The 17,318-nt window shown below is 39.3% G+C and overlaps 1 non-coding gene and 1 pseudogene across 1 annotated transcript; one reads left to right on the top strand and one right to left on the bottom strand.

Moving 5' to 3' along the window:
• Positions 1–14,944, top strand: part of LOC142461066 (heterogeneous nuclear ribonucleoprotein K-like) — a 73,074-nt pseudogene extending 58,130 nt beyond the window's left edge.
• LOC142461805 (U1 spliceosomal RNA) lies at positions 13,522–13,684 on the bottom strand. The gene has a single exon (XR_012787000.1). It is a non-coding gene; the product is annotated as a U1 spliceosomal RNA (small nuclear RNA).
• Positions 14,945–17,318: the final 2,374 nt, after the last annotated feature.

Raw genomic sequence — 17,318 nt, 5'->3', positions numbered from 1 at the left:
GAGCAGGAATTATAATTTGGGGAAAATCTCTTAATAGAAATTATGCTATTTTCATTCTTAAATCACTACTTCAAAATGTCCGTAGGAAATTAGAAATTTTGTCTGGTAGCCAAAGACAAAACAAAGCAATATAGGAAAAGTCATTCTGTAGGTTGCAGTCAGAAAATGAAATATTTCAAAGATGTCTATACAAAAATTATTTACCTTTGCAATTTATCATGGAGTAATTGATTAAATCTTCTAATGCATAACTAATTTCAGAAAACATTAAGAGCCATTATTTAGGCTATTTCAATTGATACTTATTTAAATAATTAAAAGCTTGCTTATTCAAAACTAAGTTTTTAAAGTTTCTCTGCTTAGATACATTCTTTTGACTTTTAAAATATATATATATTATAGGGCTAGGTTCTGGCAAGGACATGTTTTATCTTTGAGTAATTATTGCTGATCTGTGCATACATATTTATCAAAATTTCAATAGTCGGGTACACTTTTGGGGGGATTGTTAGAAAGATATTGTTTGTATAATTCTTAGATGGCAATTAATACATATGACATATCATTCCATATTTTAATCATGTCAAGTAGAATCTAAAATTACTACCACAGTTTCTAAATATCAGTTTTCTCCAAGCACTCCTTGACATCGTCCACTTTTTACCCCAACTCCACCATGGTACCGCTCCCCGCACCAATCTCTTACTCTGCTCGCTGTGCCTCTAGGTTCGTCCATGCTAGGATTCATATATGGAAATCCAGAAAATCATATAACACAGCGAAATGAGGGTGACCTCTACTGACGCAACACCTCTAGATATGCTCTGCTGTGAACAAGCCACAAACGAAGAAAGCCATAAAAACCAAGCATACAGGACACTGTGGGATCCAGATCAGGTCCAGGCACATCATAGGGGGATGTACTGACAAAGGTTTAACTGCTCAGGTCAGATTTGTGCCTTTGACCTTCTATCCTGCTCTCTCCCAAGCACGCTGTTTAGTGACCACTGTCCTCCCTCCCTCAGTTTTAGATAGGGGGAGTTCTCCAGAGGCGTATCCCCCATGGAGTTCCACAAATGCATCTTGGGCTCCGATTGTCATCCACCGCCTTTTGCAAACCAGATGCTCACGATTTAGATCCTCCTACTGGTCTCGCTTTCAACTTCAGATGATATGAATTCCACTCCTTTGATTCCTGATGTTGGTGTGCTTCTTCCACGTGCACATAGTTGACATCTCACTTAGAGGGCAGCTTCTTTGGAGACAGGCCTTTAAGACCCCGAATGATATTTTATTTGATTGAGGGGCACCATCTAAATTATGTGCCACATTTTGAGACAACACCCGTATCTTCGGTGTTCCCTTCCTGAGGGTGAATAGCAACTAAGGCCATAATATAAGAACTAGTTCTTCAGAAGTTGGAGCTAGGATGTAGTGAAAACTCCAAACCCATTCCTGGATCGATGCTTTTATTATTATTATTTTTTGCAACTAGAGAGTTAGTACATATGTTGTATCATTCCATAGTTCAATCATGTCAAAAATTGTACAATTGCTTCCATAATCAGTCTCAAGCATGCTTTTCTTCCTGTTATCTCCCCCCACCCTCTCCATCCCCCCTTGCCCTGAAACTGTTGTCATATTTTCTTTCCCTGTAGACTCAACATCCCCGGGTTTACTTACGATAAAGAGAGAAACAAATAACACAACTTCAAGAGGGTGACGTCTAAGGTCAACGCACCTCTGAGAGCAGTGAGTATGAAAAAGCCCAGGCAACATATAACAGAATGACTGTCACAGGATTTCCAGAGCTATACATATCTTAATACAGCCTCCAGCGCATTGATGTAGAAAGACCTTGTTTGTCCGCCAGAGAACAGTACACTGCTTGTGATACAGCTGTCTTCTGCTTCCTCGGACGTCATGTATTTCCTGGTTTAAGTCCTCATGTTACAAGTGAGTGAAGTAGAGTCCACTTCACCTAGTGGAGTTCCCATATGGGTCTCCCTGTTGTAACTTTGGGGGCATACAATGCACCCTGCGGATGCAGGATTCAGGGTCCCAATGTGACACAGAACCTGGACTGGGTTCCAGGTGCGCCCCTAGACATCCTAGGTCAATTATGCCCACCATTTGCCACCCTATGCATGCCAATGAAGACCCTCCCCACCTAATGTTCCCAAGAGCCTCTTCATATTCTACCACTTGGAAGACAAATCTCTCTCCCACTTGGAGGACAAATCTCTCTCCCTTCCCCTCAACAGCTATGCAGCAGCTTTCCCCCAAAGAAGACATTTCCCTCTCCCCTCCAATCAGTAGGCCTAAACCCTCTCACAGGGCAGTCACCCTCTCCAAGGCCCTCCCCCCTGATCCACATAGCTACCACTCAGCACCCCTACCACTCAGCATCTTTGCCCTTCCCTCCCCTGACCATTAGATCCCAGCTGTCCTGAGGCGCCTTCCATCCCAGTAATATGCTGACCAGGAGCGGATGATGCATGGTTCACTGGCACCGGTCTAGCTCTTCACCGGGCTGTCTCATCCCTGGTCAGAAGACTGGATGACCCACAAGCCTGAGCTTGTACATCTTCTTTTGCTTGCTGCTAGTGCAGTGGATTCATTCAGTATTTGTCCTGTTGAGCTTGACTAACTTCAGTCAAAATAATGTCTTCCGGGTCCCTTCATGGCTGAAGGTGTTTGATGGCTTCATTGCTGTTTTTGTAGGGATGTGTAGTATTCCACTGTGTGTATGTACTAGAGTTTTTTTAAATCAGCTTTTCTATTGATGGGAATGTAGGCTGTTTCCAGCTTATAGCTACTGTGAATTGTGCTGGGATGTACATGGGGGAGCAAATGCCTGTTTGTGATTTGTCTCTTATTTCTTTGGGTATATGGCCAGTAATGGTATTGCTGGGTCCATATGGGGGTTAAATTGTCATGTGTTAGGTATCTCCATACTGCCTTCTACAGTGGCTGTAGGTCATTAAAAGTCTGGGGATAAGGGTTCCTCTCCCACTATACTTTCTTCAATATTTGCTGTCCTCCATTTCATTTGGTTGTTTTGCTTTTTAAATTGGGCTACAGTTATGGGTGTTAGGTGGCTGTTTTGACTTGCCTTTCCCATGGCTCATGACCTGGAGCATTTCCTCATGTGCTTGTAAGCCCTTCAAATGTCATCCTCTGTGAAGCATCTTGTTCAGGCCTTTTGCCCACGATCTAAGAGGGCTATTAGATTTTGTGTTGTTGCTGTAAGCTTGTAAAATACTGTAGATTTTAGATATTAGTTCTTTTTCTGTTATGTCATTACTAAATATGTTTTCTGAGTCAGTAGGCTCTCTTTTTACTTGTTTAATAAAGTATTTGATGTACACAACTGTTTTATTTATAATAGGTCCTTATTTTATCTTCCACAGAATGTTTCCTTTGTTATTTATTTTCTTATTTATATTTTAATTGTTTTATTGGGTTCTCTTATAGATATCATAACACTCCATAGTTCAATTACATCAAGCAGTGTTATACAATTGCTACCACAATAAGTTACAAAATATATTCTTTCTTCTTGAACTCCTTGATATCTGCTCCCTTTTATCACCTCCCTCTTCTACCATACCCCCTAAGACCCCCTTTTTTTCAGTCTGCCATGTCTTACACATCCAATATATCCATTCACATACAATTCTGTTGCTAGCTCCCATTGAGTGGAGTGATGCAGTGATCAATGCTATCCGTTCCCATTCCCCCTTCCCACCTCTATTCCCACCCCTTTAGGGAACCCTTCCTGTTGATACTGCTTCTGAAGGGTGTATTCCCTGCACTATAACTCCTCACTTTGTTCCAATTTTCTCATTGAGGGTTCAGATAGCTTTGGGTTTTGCAGTGAAGTCTTTCATCCACTTGTGTTTGTTTTTGACCATGGGGTGAAGTATTCATTCTTCTGCAGGGGGAGATTCAATTTTTCCAGCACTGTTTATTGAAGAGGGCATCTGCTTCCCAATTAATGGTGTTTTGTTTGTTTGGTTTGGTTTTTGTCAAAAATCAATTGTCTGTATGCAGGTTTTTTGATTTCTGGGATTTCTGTCCTGATCTATTTTTCCAAGAGTCTACCATTACACCAACACCAGGTTGTTTTGACAACCGTGGCTGTATAACAGGTTTTGAGGACAGGTAGTGCAAGACCACCTACTTTATCTTCTTCTTGAGGAGTTCTTTGCCTACCCTGGGATTATTCCTCTTCCATATGAAGCTGGTAATCAGGTTTTTTATTTCTTTGAAGAATGATGCTGGAAGTTGGATCGGGATTGCATGGAATTTGTAGATTTCTTGTTGTAGTATTAACATTTTCACAATATCGAGTCTTCTGATCAACGGACATGGAATAGTCATCCACTTGTGTGGATCCCTTTTGATTTCTTTTAGTAATATTCTGTAGTTTTCTTTGTACAGGTTTTTTGGTTTTTTTAGTTAGGGTTATTCCTAGGTGTACACATATCATCTGCAAATAGTGCAAGGTTCACTTCTTCTTTACCCAGTTGTACACCTTTGATATCTCTCCATTGTCTTATGATGTTGAGTGGATTTCCAGCACAACGTTGATATAAGTAGGGAAAAGTGGCATCCTTGTTGCTTCCCTTATTCAGTGAAAATAATTTCAACTTTTCTCCAGTAAGTGTAATATTGGCTATTGGTTTTTCACATGTGACTTTTATTGTATTTAGGTTATCCCCTTCTAATGTCATCTTCTTGAGAGTCTCTACTAGGAAAGGGTGTTGGATGCTTTTCAGCATCAGTTAATATGATCACATGGTTTTTGTCCTTTTTCTTGTAGACTGGGCATATGACATCAAGTGTTCTTTGAATGTTGAACCATCTCTGCATCCCTGGTATGAATCCCACTTGGCCATGGCATCTTATTATTATTATTGATCTGTTGTTGGAGTCTATTGGTCTAAATAGTCTTGAGAATTTTTGCATCTATGTTCCTGAGAGCTATTGGTCCATAATTCTCTATCCTTGTGGATCTTTGTCTTAATTTTGTCTCAGGATTATGCTGGCTTCATAGAATGCGTTTGGGAGTGTGCTATTCCTTTCAGTGATCTGGAAGAGTATGTGTAGGATTGGTGTTCAGTTCTGTGAATGTTTGGTAGAATTCCCCTCTGAAGTCATCTGAACTCTGGCCTGTTTTTTGTTGGAAACTTCCTGGTGGCCTTGTCTGTTTCTCCCTTTACTATGGGTCTGTTCAATTTCTTCGTGTCAATGTGTGTTAACTTGGGGAGAGAGTGATTTTCCAGGTATTTGTCCATGCTGTCAAAATTATTGAATTTGTTAGAATACAGTCTTCCTAGTACTTCGTTTGAAGGATTATGCTGTTGAGTCTGCTCTAGCTGATGGAGGTGTTGAGTTAAGGTGCGGACCATATGTTTTTCTTTTGTTTCTTGTGTCCATTTATTGCAACAAAGTGATCTCTGCTAACCGCCTATGCCACATCCCTTAGGTTTTGGTATGCTGCATTATTTTCATTGGTTTCTAGGAACTTCTTAATTTCCTCTATAATTTCGGCTAACACCATTATTCCTTTTTGACAGAGTTATGGAGTCTCAAAGTGTTTGTATTTGTTGCATTTCTGTTCTTTCTATTCTTGATTTCCAGCTTTATGGCTCTGTGGTCAGAGAAAGTTGTTTGAATAACTTCTTTGTGTTTGAATTTTCTCAAGCTTGTCTTGTGTTCCAGCATGTGGTCTATTTTTTATTATGAACTGTGTGCATTGGAGAATAATGTGCATTTTTTTGTTGGCTCCCGAGCTCTGAAAATGTCTATTCAGTCGAGTTGTTCAATTGGGTTGCTCAGCTCTTCAATTTCTTTTTCTGAGTTTCTTTGTGAGTGATGCATTGAAATCATGTAGTACAAGCGTTGATCCAGTGATTTATTTCTTCATATCTTTGAGGTTTGGGTTGATATATTTTGAGGGTCTTTTGCTGGACACAGTTTTATTATGTTTATGGGTATTTGGTCTGCTGACTCCTTGAGCATAATGGAGTGCCCATTCTTATCTCTCATTAGGTGATGTACCTTGATATCTGTTTTGTCAGAGATTAGTATTGCAACCCCTGCTGTTTTTGTTTTGTTTTTATTTTTTATTTGGTAGCCATTAGCTTGATACATTATTGACCATCTTTTGACTCTCAGTCTATTTTTGATTGTGAGTTTGAGATATGTTTTCTGAAGGCAGCAGGTTGATGGATTCTGTTGTCTGGTTCAGTCAGCTATCATTGTCTTTTAATATGTGCATATAAACTGCTAACAATCAGTGCAATTAAATGTCATTTTGTTTCTGTCATCTCATGCTATTTGTGCTTGATATTTTCTTTTCTTCCTCACTTATAGTGTGGTTTGTGTGTGTTAGGCATGCATTCTTGTCTTTGTATCTCTGTTGGATCTGTATTGCTTTGGGTCCTGTTTTCAGTGTGTTGGTTCCTGGGTGGTGTCACACCCTGTGGTGGTCTTATGTCTGTGTGCTGCAGTTGTTGGGTTTGTGTCCATAAAGAACTGGAAAGTATTGTTTGCAATGCTGACTTTGTTTTTGTGAATTGTCTAAATGTTTCTGTGTTCGTCCAGAAAGACTAGAGAAACAAATCCACAGACACTGATATGTGTGTAAGAGATAACGTTATATCAAAGAAGAAATATACATTAAGAAAATATTCCAGCCCAGTCTAGCTCAAGTCCATAAGTCCGATATTACCCCATATGTCGGCATGAGTCCATAAATTTCTCTTTAGACTCATGCAGCCATGCAATGAAGCTGAATGCACGAAGATCACAGGCCAGTAGGTGAGAGTCTTGTGGATCCAGTGATGAGGAAGCTTCTCTCTGCTGGTGCGGGTCTCCACCTAGCTCCTCCAGCTCCAGGACTCTGGATCTATCACGGAAGCTCCATGTTGCTTGTCAACAGGAATGTCTCACAAAAAGTCTCTGTGTGTCCCTTCTCCAGTGAGCTATTTATCTCCATAGCACCTCCAAAAGAGATCCTCAAGCTGCAACTTGATTGATTAATCTACTGAACGGGGCAAAGGGGCTGGGGGGTAGGAAGAGACAGGGAGTTGCCTCCCTGTGGACAAGGGAGGCAAGTTGCCGGCAGGTGATGTGAGAAAGGGTTTGAGGAGCAAGATTGCCCTCTGTGTGGGGAGACTCCAAAGGGAGCCCTCTGGCGCTACAAAGTTCCATTTCACGTCCCAGTTCCCCAACTTGATTTTCTCACCCATGAATCTGCTTATCGCACAGTGAGCTCTTGATGCGGTCAACCCTACATCAGTGCCATCTTTCCGGAAGTCAGTGAGGTCGCTTTTCAGATTTTCTTCTTCCTCTCACTTCTTTTCTAATAGGATAAACAGCCATATATATATTTACAACTTAATTACAATTAAGCCACATCATTTTAGAGTATACTTTGTATAATTAGAATTGAACCACAACATTTTAGAGTAGTCCTCTAAAACGGAGTTCCTAAAATCCTTATTGTTAGTTACTTTATTGGTACTAAAATCTGGACTCAATTCTTGAAATTCAGTGGAGAATACAAAGAGAGTGTGAAATATAAGTTTCAGAGAAAATCCCTTCCATTAATTGTATTTTTAATGATCGCAGCCTGAATTTTGTTCAGATTAGCACATGTAAATAATTATATTGTATAGGACATTTACTCATCTGTAACTCTTCACGAAATTCAGAAGGAATCTGAAATTTAGGTTTGACAGCTACATATCAGTTTCATTTATGAAGATGTTGCATTAATATTATTTCTGCATGTATTGTACCTGTAAATTGTGCTACTTTTAATAATTTCGAATTCTTAAATTGGACCTAGTACATGAAATCGCCAGGTATTTATCTTCATTTGAATAGAAGGCACTTAGAAAAATTAATTTAATTTTTCAATGTATATATAAGATTAAATTGCCATTTTCATAATTTTATTGTACAATTCAATGACAATGATTCTACTCATCATTGAATACTATTATCTATTTCTATCTCCATAAAATCAATTTTATTATTCCTTAATCTTTAACTCCAAATTCTCAATTTTCATCATCTTCTAACTTTGATAAGACCCAATGCCCTTTCCCACCTTTGTCTGTCAGTTTTGGCTTTTTTTTTTTTTTTAATTGCCCTCACTGTGGTTTCTGACGCTGGAAGTGGACTACCCAGAAGTTCAAATACTCACAGAATCACCCAGGTGCAGAGGTTTCAACAGAACTTGTAGATTAAGAACAGACAAAGAAGAAGGAACGGGCTCTTCGATTTTGAAGTATTTGCCACTGTAAACCTCTTCTAGAGCAGGGAAACAGTGTTGAGTATAGTACTGAAGGATGAGTTCCCACGGTGTCAAAGCACCCAAAATAAGATTCAGGAAGCACTGTCTCCTCAGAATAGAATCAATGTGACGTGCCTTTGTTGATGGGGCATGACACAAAATGAAAAGATAAAGCTACAAATAATCACTAGTGTCTGAAATGTAGAATGTATGAATATAGTCCTAGGAAAAAAATTTAAGACATCAAAAATGAAATAGAACTCATGCAGATTGATATACTAAGCATTGGGCTGAAGTGGGTGGTTATATCCTCTACCATATTTATTCAATCTGTATCTTGAGCAAAAAGAATACCAGGTCAGGATTGGAAGAATGAAATCTTAGGATGAGAAGAAGTCTCATTAAAAGCCTCTGATGCTCAGCTAGCACAATCTTGCGTGTTCAAACTGAGGAAGACGTGAAGCACTTTCTGATAAAGATGAAAGACTTCAGCTTTCAGTAGGAATCACAAATCAATGTAAAGGAAAGGAAACCCTCCCATGTGTGCCAATAGATAATATCTGCTAAGCAGAGAATAGATTGAAGTTGTCAAGTATTTCATTGTACTTGGATCAACAATTAATATGCAGGTGTTGTTGCTGTTGTTGCTGTCAGGTGCCCCCTCCCCCAAGCCCCATAGGTAGGTTATAACCATATGCATAACGAAGTGACACACTGCCAGCTCCAACACCACCCTCACCATTGTTCCTCTGACTGGGCACATTGTTGCAACCCTGAAGGATGTCAATCTCTCTCCTCGAGGGCCTTCCTCGGCTTCTCTCTACCTTTACTCTACCTAAAAGTATGTATTTCTGCAGGGTCGAGTCTCTCTTGAAGATATGTCTGAAGTATGTACTACACCATGGTCGAACTTTTTTCAGGACAGATTGATTTGTCCATTAAGCAGTCCATGGTTACTTTCAATGCGTCCTTCTCCAGGACCACAATAAAATGCATTGATTCCTCTATCTTTATTCATTGACCAATTTTCACATTCATATGAACTAAGTCAAAATATCACGCCTTGGACTGGGTGTACCTTAGTCCTCGGAGTGACATCCATGCTATACGTCTCTAAAGAGTTCTTGTGTTACAGATTTATCTAACATAACTCATCTTTTGATATTTTGATTGCTGTTTCTGTAAGCATTGACTGTGGAAACCCTTGATAACGTCAACCTATTCTCAATTGATCAGGATTCTCCCTTCATCAGGAAGTGCTTCAAGACCTCCTGGCTGTCAGCAGGCAATATGATGATGCCTGCATGTTGACGGTGGGAAATCACCTCACTCCAAGCCCGAGGCCACATTCTTCTTCATGTAAACCAGCGTCCCTAATTGTTTTCTCAGTATAAAGATGGAGTATAGTGGGAGGATACAGCCGTATCCCACACCTTTTCTGTGCTAACCCATACAGTATTCCCTTTGCTTATTTCACCCAACTGCCTCTTGATCTATGTACCAGCTCCTCATGGCCACAATGAAGTCTGCTGGAATTCCCATTTTCTCGAGGCTATCCATAGTTTGATATTAGCCATAGTTGAATGCCTTGGTATAGAAACAAACAAACAAAAAACAACAGGAAACATGTTCTGGTAATCTCTGCTTTGAACTATCTGACACCAGCAGCGATTTATCTTGTTCCACATGCTCTTTTGAATCCAGCCTGAACTTCAGGCAGCTCCCTGTCAACATACTGCTGCAACCATTGTTGGATGTTATTCATCAAAATTTTACTGGCAGGTGATATTAGTGATATTGTACAATCATTTGAGCATTCTGTTAGTTTACCTTTCTTTGGAATGGGTACAAGTATGGAATTCTTTCAGTCACTTGGACAAATAGCTGTAGTCCAAATTTCTTGGCATAGATGAGTAAGTGGGGCCAACGCTTCATTAACTTGTTGTAGAATTCCAGTTGACATTCCATCGATTCTTGATTCCTGGTTTTGGTTTTGATTCTTGATTCATGTGTCAAAGATGTTCTTGATACACTCTTGACATTCCAGGAAAATAGACTCTGTCGTATTTTGGCTAGCATGGATGAGTTTTCATTTTCTTCAGATTAATCCTGACCTTCCATGTGAGCATTTGATGGTCTGTTCTACACTGAACCACTGGTCTGATTTTAGCTGCTAATTTTTTCCTTCTCCGGCCTCTCTTCCCAGAGATGGAGGCTTTTGGATTTCTGTTTACTCTCGCTGGAGAACTTCATGTGTATAGTCCTTGTTTGTGTCATCAAAAAAAGGTATTTGCTAAAAGAAGGCATTGGTGTAGCAAACCTGCATCTTGTCATCTGACCTCCAGCTTGGTGTCTATCAATAAACCTGTTTTTCTGACTTCTATTCTTTCCTCGTTGTTTCCAACTTTTACATTCCAATAACCAATGCATCTTGATAGCTTGTTTGATCAATGTTTCCCATGGAAGTCCTTGGTTTTTTGGCACCCAACAAGAACAATAGCTTTGTTATTGATGCATAAACTGAAAAAAATAGTTGTACTAATTAGATTTCAGGACAGATAGATATATTTCTATAACAGACAACATTGTACTTCATGATTAATTGTGCAATGTCCTTTTTGACATGTACTATCAATCTATATTTGTTCCACTTCATTTTTGAGCACTTCTAATTTTCTTAGCTTCATACTTCACATATTCCAATTTCTGATCGTTGGAACACTTTTGCAGCTATTTTTCCTTAAGCCGTACCCTATCAGCAAATGAAGATCTTGATGACCGCTCCCACAAACTTTACTGGATCCATGCCACCTGCCCTCAAAGAAATAAGCTCCTCTTCAGTCATATTTTGAGTTCCCTCAGTCTGGGAGATTCATCCGCCGGTACTATCTCTGACAATGTACTTTTCCCCATATTTTACACAATCAGCATCTGACATGTTTGGAAACTATGCATCTGATTTTCAGAGACTCTTTCCTCCAAAGTGGGGAATTGAGTCCTTCTTTATTGTCTTCTAAATCTGGAAGTTCTACTGGAATCTCTTTACTTTGGTTGACCCTGCTGGCTTTTCAAGTACCAGTAACATATTTTCCAACATTGCAGCAACCCCACGTCACCACAGTATGACTATGGACAGACACGTGGCAGATACATATCAGCAGTTGAGGAATCAAATGTCACATTGCATTAGAGTCCTGCTGACATAGTGATTACATATTGGGCTGCTAATTGCAAGGTCAGTGTTAGAAATGATCAGCTGTTCTATGGGAGAAAGAAGGGACTTTCTACTCCCATAAAGAGGTGCTACCTTCTCATCAACTCACAGGGGCAGTTCTACCGTGTCCTATAAGGTCAGTGTGCATCAGGACCTACTCAATGGTCGTGAGGGTATGGAGGACTGCATTGGACATGCTATCAGAAAGGACATCGTGCTTTGTAAAATAGAGGGGAAGTAAACTAATTAAGACAAAATAAAAGAAGTCGGCCCAGCCACTGCAACAATTGGTTCCAATAGATAACAATTCTAAAGATAGTACAGAGCCAGGATGTAAATCCCTCTGTCGGACAGCGGGTTTCTGAGTGTGAACCTCCTAGACAGTCCAGGAGAGCAACAGTTAAGAGCATCTCTCATGGCACAGCGCGTTAAAAGTGGGATTGCTACCTACAAGGTCAAGAACAACGCTCACCAGGAGATTCAGGGGAACAAGGAGAATGCATTCCCCCTTAACATTTCAAGGTCTGAAGGCTATCAAAGGCCCTAAGGAGCTGTTGTAGTAGCTCTAGGCTTGAGATGAGTCAGAATCAACTCTATGACATGAATACTCTGTTTTTACTTTTTTTTCTGATTTGGGTTTAGTGGATTAATTATTACAGTCTCTGTATATGCAGGTTCTTTATCCTCAATCAAAAGACCAAATGTACTAGAACATCTTTCTGCATTCCTGCATAGCAATCTTCTCCTTATTTGTAAACCTCATGAAAAATATCCTTTGCCATTGTTGTTGAAAATGTAAAATCATATGTATGTTTTAAAACTTACATTAAAGTGTTCACACATTTTTCCTTATTTCAGCATATATGACATCACATATATATACTTAAAACATAATTACATTTTGGAAATCATGGTTTGGATCAAGAGGCAGTGTATTTAACATTTTTATGCTATGTAATATAATTTAGAGTAAGATTATATATGCACAGAAAGTTCTTTTATATGTAATCAATAATCTCTTGGGATTCTTTAATACTTCCTTATACTTTTCTTATTTTGAAAAATAATACTGTACTTAATTGATAAATATTAATTATTTGTTGAGATATAATTTTATAAATTAATATATTTTATTCACCTCTAGGATTTAGATTTTATATACACATGCACACATAGTAATGTATATATATTGCAATACATACATCCACGCACACACAGAAGAGGGCTGAAAAAGATTATAAGGAATTTTTCCATGAACATTATCAAAGCCTAACCTGGTGTGTGTGTGTGTGCTGAAAATATATATTTAAAATATTTATCAAGTTTAAAATAAAATATAGATTTTAATGTAATTTAAATATGGGTTAAATTAGATTAGAAAACTACATCAGTCATAGTGCTATAATGTTGTAATTCTTCTCTGTTATGTTAGAAGCCAGAGAGATTTTCATTTTTTCATTTATGCATGGATCTCTATCATATTGCAAGGCCATAATTTTGTTTAGGAACTTGCTCAAAGGGAACAGTTAGTGGTGTTACTGGGTAAATCAATGATTATATATTTTGGACATAGTATTCGGAGAGACCAGTCCTGGGAGAAAGATAACACGCTCGGAAAATTGGAGAAGCAGCAAAAATGAGGAAGGCCTTCAATAAGATGGATTTTCACAGTGGCTGCAAAAATGGGCTCAGACTTAAGAACAATTGCCCCATTCTCTGCTCCAATCTGTCTTGGAAACTCTCCCAAACTAAAGAAGGTGCTCTTAATCCCCCTCTCACCAAAACTTAGAGATTAAAAAAAGTAATAATACTGATAAAGGGCTAATGTCTAAAATCTATAGAGAACTACTAAATCTTAACAAGAAAAACACAAATCATCAAACCTAAACATAGACATAAGACATTAATAGGGAATTTACTGGAGGCTTGCTAAAAAGGAGGCCAAAACCACATTAAGAAATATTTGAAATTTTTCTTTTTCTTTTTTAATAGACAGAGGAGAACGCGAACGCAGTCCCCCACTACCACAAATCATGCAGTCGAGTTTCCCGCATTTGGGGAAATCGCAGGGGTCAGTACATCCTCAGTGCAATGGATGAGCCTCTGTCTGAGAAACCACCTTCCTGTTCATGGTGTCTCCCCTGCCAGGCAAGTATATATATGCAATCTTTAGCAACAAGAGAAACACAAACTACGTTGATGAGATATTACCTCACACCAATATTTTTGGCAAAATTCAATAAAACAGAAAATAAAAAACACTGGGGAGGATGTGGAGAGAATGGAAAGTTTTCACATTGCTGAAGGTACTGTAGAATTTTACAACTATTGTGGAAATCAGTATGGATCTTCCCTAAACAAAAGTAAAACCAATTACTTTATGATCCTGTACTCTCGCTACTGAATATAGACCCTAAAGAAATTAAGAGCATAACACGAACAAACATACAGCAATTTCTATAAAAGAAAAAAAACATGGGGTAAAAAACAATATCCTCAACTGTAGAGGAATCAATAAACAATCTCTGGTACATTCATCCTATAGAATTTTGTACATCCACAAAGAACAGTGATAACTCTCTTAAACCTGGGAAACATGGACAATTCTGTCTTTGAAGAAGTACAACAGAGGACTGGCTGAGGCGACAGATGGAGAAGAGAGGATGGCCTCCAGTGGGTGCTGTAGCACTGGGGTGTCAGTTGTTGGTTCTGGCCAGAGCACTTCAGTTCTGCTCTGCAAAGATTTATGATGACGGATTTCTATGCCCATTTTAATACAAGAAAACGGAAACTGAAGAGCCCGAAGAAACCTTCTCCAACACAGAAACCCCTGGTGAATTTGTTAAGAGCCCCAAAGAGGGCAGGGTAGAGGAAAATGTGTTAGAAAGATCGAGGAGCACTGATGAGATGTTTGAACTGAGCCTTCTGCTTCAGAGCACAGATCCTGGAATGGTGCCGGGGAAAGGGTGGGAGACTGCTAAGGCTTTTGTACAATTACAATGCCAGCGCTTCAGTCCCAAGCAGCCGTGGCCTTGAGTGCATATGGAGTGTCTGTTCAGTGCTGCTATTGAGACAATTGGAGAAATTCTGAAGACAATCATCCATATTTTAGGAGTGGGCTAGGAGTTGGCATCCCCCACTGCAGTTAGTCAGCTCCTGCTGCATCTGGTGCCATGGTTCGTTTAAATTACCAACACTATAAAGGAAGCGACTTTGCAAGTTGAGACTGTTGATTCAAGAGGACTGATGGGGGGGGTCAAAGATGTTACAGTCAAAGAACTTTGTGAGAACAATCAGAAAATTATAAAGCTTTCCCAGGAATGCTGCCCTCATTGTACCTGCATTTCATCCACATTGGAGGAAATCCTGAGAGGTTGGTAGAATGCATAAAGATCATCCTGGAACTTATAACTTAGTAACTCTTCAAAGGACATGCAGTCCTATCATCTCAAAATGGGTGCTGGAACCTAGGACGATGGTCATTTGACAATGATATTGGATGATCACCATGTGGGGTTCCCTTACAGTGAGGACCGGTGGTTTTGACAGAATGCCTCCAAGTCGGGGTTGACTTCCCGTGCCTCCACTCATGGGGGACTTTCTCCAGCTCCTCCTGAGTATGGTGGCTGAGCTGGTATCCAAGTTTAGAAACTCCCTCTTTCTCCTCCTTCACCACCTAGAGATGGAGGTCTAATGGCTCATGACTGAGGATGGTAACCTGGAGACGGTTATGATGGAATGGTTGGCTTCTGTGTTGAAGAAACTTGAATCTGTGATAGATATATAAAGCCCATCAGAGTGGCAGGCAGCGTATCCATGACAGGGTAGCTAGGATATGATTATTTCTATGCAGAGGGTTGTACATTATTTGGTGTTCTTTTTCAACCTATGGTATTCATTAACTATTCCCAAGATTTACAAGTCAGAAGTGATTCAATGACAATGCGTTTGTTTTTCTGAGGTTTTATTATTGGCAAAGTTGGTCAATGATTAAACAAAAGCATCATGACTCAGGAGTTTTGATTACATTTCATTTCAAAATTGACCAGAGACAGAATGTACAGTATGTGCTGCAGAATGGTGTGAATTGATATTCTGGAAAGGTTTTTAAGACTAGTGAAGAACTGGGAAAGTACCTTTACTTTTCTTTTAAAAAAAATCTGCTTCCGTTTAAAATACTAACTCTTTTCCTGCTATACAGGTGCTTTGCATTCAGGGAGTAGAGAAAGCTTTGCTGTCACCAGATATAAAGTTTTGGCAGTACAAGCAGGGTGGGAGAGAAGGGGATATAAAAATGAACATTGACATTTTGAGAACAGCTGTGGAGTAAGTGAATTTTATGTTTTGTTCATTGTTGGTAGTTTAAAACAAATCCCCCCATTAATGATTGTGACTACCTGGCTTTTTTAGTGACCATAACCTTTGGAGGTGGGGTGTGTGTGTGTGTGTGTGTGTGTGTGTGCGTGCACGCACATGCAATGAAACGGGGAAGAAAAATAACACTAACTGTAGTTCACATGCTGCTGACATTCAATTCAGAGCTGTGTGCACATTGTAATGTTTTTGTAAGAAAGGTTTTATTTTTTAAAATAAATGTAGTGAACTTGCTTTTGGTGATCATTTTTAAATAGTCATTTATCAAATAGCTAATCCCCAACTCACCCAGAAAGTAAACGCTAGGTTTCATTTTCAGCTCCTGTATTGGCTATAAGTGCATCTTTTCTAAGATATAGGCAAAAGATCTCGGCAAATTCAATGGTGGTGACTTGATGGTTTGAAAACCATTGTTTGGGAAGAAATTCCACCACATATATGCATGCTTATAAGAAGTCTTGGGGTGGGGGGAGTATTTGTTGTGGAAAGTTTTCTTAGTAATGACAAAGAACCCAAGTGAGAAAACAGCAAAACAAATTAAGTAGTGATGAAAGAAGAGCATGTATCCCATAAGTCTGATTTGATAGAATAATTAATCCAAATAATCCTGTGCTTTGGGATGGAGTGAGATGTGAATTAATTCTAATTATTTTTATTAGATAATTTCTCCCTTATAGACTTAGACTGTCAACAGGATATGGTGCCGGCTAGTTAAATTTGGTATATATTTATACATATACCAAATTGTGTGCAAATTGAAATAAATATATATCATTTCTTTGTTGGATGATGTAAGAAATATTTGTGAACCATTCAAAAGGAAAACGGTTGAAAAAATTCTTGTGAATGATGTTGTGTAGTTTCTTGGCCTTTGTATTGACGGTAAACGTGCATTTCCAAAGAAATAGAAACTCCCACAACGACAATGACAATAAAGGATAGCCAGAATCCTTCTGAGGAAAGGATGCCAAAACGTCATCCCTTGTACTTTGGAAGTGTTGTCAGAAGAGACCAGTCCCTGGAAAAGGACATCATATGCAGTACAGCAGAGGAGTAGCAAAATATAGGAAGCCCATTGGTGAGATGGAGCGGCACTGTGACTATGCGGTGTACTCAGACATAAGAGCAATTGCGAGGAGGGTACAGGACCAGGCCGTGGTTTGCTGTGTTGGACCAAGTTGACGTGCCTTAGAACTGCCTCGATGGCACAGCAACGGCAATTTATCCACGCTTTAAAAATCCAGAGATCAAGTTGTCTGTAAGATTTTCATGCAAAACTGAAAGGTCTTGGTCTCATGAACCAAAGAACGGATGTAGGTACCACAAATGGCAAGAAGAAAGCAGAGTTTATTTGCAAAAGAAAAAAAAGCCAACTGACACAGCGAGTGGAGACGTGAGTGGGTTGCCCCTGAGTGA

This window comes from Tenrec ecaudatus, chromosome 11 (assembly GCF_050624435.1).
Source record: "Tenrec ecaudatus isolate mTenEca1 chromosome 11, mTenEca1.hap1, whole genome shotgun sequence".
NCBI classification, from domain to species: domain Eukaryota; kingdom Metazoa; phylum Chordata; class Mammalia; order Afrosoricida; family Tenrecidae; genus Tenrec; species Tenrec ecaudatus.
This window is presented reverse-complemented; position numbering and strand designations above follow the sequence as displayed.